A 4,511-nucleotide genomic window follows, 5' to 3' on the forward strand; every position below is an offset into this window, starting at 1 on the left:
AATATTGTGGTAATAATAATGCATGTGGCGGGGGGTTTATTCGAGGAAATAAAGGCCCCGAGGCGTTTATTCGAGGGGGAGTTTATTCAAAATGATGTTCTATGGGGGAAGTTTATTCGAAGGAGGCGTTTATTCAAAGCGGGGGCGTTTATTCGATTAATTTTTTAAAATCATATCTCAATACAATCCCGATATAAAATTCACTACACGTAAACTTCAGGCAAGGGCCAGCGTTATTTGCACAAAAAAGACGTACATGTGGACGTAAGGCAAAATTTGTTTGAATTGGTCTTTTAATATCATTTTTTTTTTTAATCTGTGTAAATATATATGCCTATTTAATTTTAAAGATATTAAAGATCCCCAGAATGAACGGTGACCCTCATAAAAAAATATATTTTAATTTTATTTTCAAATTATTGTAGACGACAATGTTGCGTTACCGTGGATGTCCTACGATGTGTGCTTAGTTATGTTGATTTATGAATGGAAAGAAGGTAGTAAAGTAAATTACAAGATTACCTGTACTTCGTCAAAATGATGATTTCAAATCTAGTTAATATATGTCTTTCTCTGTAGATTGTTACGTAGACCTTAAAATCAATGCGTTTCCTATAATAACAAATGCACTGGCCATAATAAGCTTTTCAGCGTGATCATACACCGTGACGTCATCAAGGTGTCATTTTCTTATTCATCCATTCTATCAATCCTATATGCATAACCGTTTATATTATCAGATATCAATCAATCAAATTTACAACACATAAACTACAAGTCAAGTGTCAACGCTTATTACACAAAATATACGTGTACGCAGAAGAAATTTATTCGCGTAATTACCCGTCAAGATGTCAGCATGCTCAAATCATTTTCGAATCAAATTAGAACAAAATTCTTTTCTTTTATTATGCACTTTTGGAAGGTGGCACCAATGGCTTTTTAGATATATCATATATGATACTATTTATAACTTATAATAATTATTATTTTTATTAAATATCCAATATTATCTCCAATTCGTCAAAGCAGGGAAGAGTGAAATTACACTCTTCACCTGATCAAAGTGACGAATTAAAATTAAATGTAAAATGAACGTGAAGTCTCGTTTGGATAACACCAATGTCTGGCTTTCACATCAAGTGATCTCAATCAATCTTTATTTTCTATTATAAAAAACAACATACAATACGAATTAATGATTTAATACAAAATCTAATAATAATGTGCTACCACACGCAACAAATATTGATCATTTTCTTCTCAATTTGCATTACATGAATAGTGTTGTGCTCAAAGCAGATATCAAAGGATTTAGGTAACATTGTTAATATTTGAATACAAACCTACCTTCCTTCCTGTAGGTCTACAAATCGAAAACATATTACATTAAGTCTAATAAATGTGCTACCACACGCGACAATCGATCATTTTATTCTCAATTTGCATTAATACATGAATAATGTTGTGTTCAGAGCAGATATAAAAGGATTTAGGTAACATTGGTAATATTTGAATATCAACCTACCTTCCTTTCTGTAGGCCTACAAATCGAAAACATTAGACCTATAAAGTTTTGTATCCCATATATAATACTAGGTTTATTAGTAATTTGCTTGATCTTAACAAGTAAAGGAATTAATGATACAACTAGTCATGACATCCTTTTGTCTTTGCTCTTAATTTCTTTAGGAGCAAATAAAAGCAAACATGAATATATTGAACCTTGACTTTTCTTACCCTTTTCTGAATAAACTGTGATGAGTTACTTTAAATGTTTGTTTTTAATGGTTTGACTATTATTGTTTTAACCATTTTTTTATGAACCAGCTCACTTTTTTTGGGGCATAACAAAGTGTATTACTAATTATTACTCAAAGCTCCCTATGCTTTACGTTTAACTATAGTTATCAATATTACAATCTGAATAGATATAATAATGCGTCTCATATAGAACTGGTCTAATAGTAATTACAAAGCATCGACGGTAGACCGAGTTCGATTCCATGTTTTTAGTCGCTTAGTCGCGTGTAACGCGACTCTGCAGCTCACTATGTCGGTCGGTTGGTTGGTAAACACTAACTCAAATTTGAGCACGCGACTGCAGCCATGTACATAATAATGGCCTTGTTATGTACTTATGTCCATAATACCTTGTATAACATTCAACACGCTAGTGGAGAATGCGTATTTACAGCTGCACAGAAATGCATTTGGCTCTTTATAATAGGCATGTTATTTCCTGTTGACTGGATATAATTTAAGTGAAGAGCATATACTATATTGATTAGTGTATACATATATAATTGATTGTACAGTTATTTAAAAAGACGCAATGTATCGTTATTTTCATTCGTTCATTGATAACTAACTCTTTGTGCGATTTCTATGAAACTACCATTCATTCATAGCTAGCCTAGCATAAAACCAACAATTGATCTAAATTGTCAAATTAGTCGAGCGTCAACTTCTAGAATACAGTTTTACTGATATAACTCGGCTGGCTTTTAAGAAGAATACCGTTGCCAAGAGACATGAAATACTGTCAATCGTGAACTATATGGTAGCTGTTAATTGCTGCTAGTAATCCGTTGCGTTATGCTTTGATCAGACACAGGTAGCAGGTCACAAAATGAATGCAATTCACTTGTTGAAGTTTATTTGGAATTTGACATTTATAGTATATGCAAACGGTACGGCAGTTTTTTCTTTAGCTTTTGCTTTCATTTATAATATTTAATCATTGCTTTAGTGTTTAGTATTTAAGCCTACGTACATAATAATTTACCTGCTGGCTAAGTAGGATTTACCAGCAAAATTACTGTTACTGAAACTGGTCTGAAAATAACGTTACTGTTATAATTTAACTGTTAAAAAAAGTAGGCCCTAACAGATATTCAAATGTGGAAGGCAAGACTATTTCATTCTATGTTTTAGAGTAAGTATTGTAAGAATCATAGATGTGCTTATCTGGCAGAGACAGCGAGACGATTTCCAATTTTTATGAATTATAACTGTTTCCTTTCATTTTTTATTCAAATAAATTACAATTGGCAATGGCGACGACTGAATTACATGTGAGGTAACTTAAAATGTGGATTAAGCAACTTTAAATGTTTAATAAAATAAGTTTGAAAGAATAGGTCGAAATTGTTTAATAAGCATAAAATCGAAAATAAACACAAGAATATGTGTTTAAATAAATCGTTATGTTTGCAAAAATGTTAGAAAAGATAGAAAATGAAATAAATACAGCATTATGTTAATAATGTTAGGAAACTGTTACGAAAAATAGGATCAAGCTTGTACCTTGTTGAAGCTGCTGATCTTACTTACTGCAAACAGAATGTTAAAGTCTAATTGCTCTCAATGCCTCCAATAGGATATTAAGATCCAACACTCTCATTAGAACACCTAAGTTTCTCCATAAAAAGATATAGAAATTCTCCAGTTGTAACTATGGTTAAATTACCAAATGATGAGCATGATGGGCATTAAATGTTTTTTAAATAATAGTAGAAAATTATATTTTTTTAATCAATAAATATTTTAATTGCTAAATTTTAATTATTTAAAATCCATATTATAATTCGAGTTCGAGTTCGAGTTTCGTAATATTTATTCAACCAAAAAACATATTATTTAACATAAATATTAAACATTTTAACATAATATTTCTACTTATTTTTTTTTTTTTTGGCTGTCTTATAAATAAGTGAGCAGTAAATAAATCCAAATTACTGGGAAAATGGCTAGATTAAAAAACGTTAAAGTAAAACAGCCAGAACAATTTGCAGAGCTTTCAGGCAACACTATTTCTTCATCGGTTCAAGTGAGAGTACGGATAGAGAATGAAAAAACAAACAAGCAGAAATAAAGAATAAAGAATACTTTTCCCCCCTGAATTTATTAATAAGTTTTAGCAATTAAATAATAGATAATATATAAAATTCAACTTTGTAATATTTTATATTTTTAATTTCAAGGAAACAATCATAATCAATATTAATTTATCTTGAATTCATTCTGTATGTCCAATATTATTACTTCATTTGTAAATATTTATATGCTCTATTTTTATATTTGCACTAGTATTTTAGCTTTGCTATCGCTTTGTATTCTCTTTTTATATAAATAAATTCAGAATAAATAATAACAGTTTGTCGGGAAATCAATATGGCGTATAACAGAACAGAAAAAGAGATAAAGTTACAAAACATATAATTATAATCTGAATTACTGTATATCTTTCATTATTGCTGTTCATATTAAAATTTGTTTAACTTTTCATTAATTTAACATTTCCTGCTTTTATTTTTAATGTAAAGCGCATTGAGAGCTTGCTTATATGCGCTATATAAGAACAGACTATTATTATAATTATTAAATGTTCTTTGATCGTTGGACTACATTATAATAATAATAATTTAATATAGCGCCTCTATAACGTTAAATAATCAACAGAAAATGTTATAAAAGAACAAAGATTATTGATTAAAGCGCAAATTAAA

This window comes from Antedon bifida, chromosome 4, assembly GCF_963402885.1.
Source record: "Antedon bifida chromosome 4, ecAntBifi1.1, whole genome shotgun sequence".
NCBI classification, from domain to species: Eukaryota; Metazoa; Echinodermata; class Crinoidea; order Comatulida; family Antedonidae; genus Antedon; species Antedon bifida.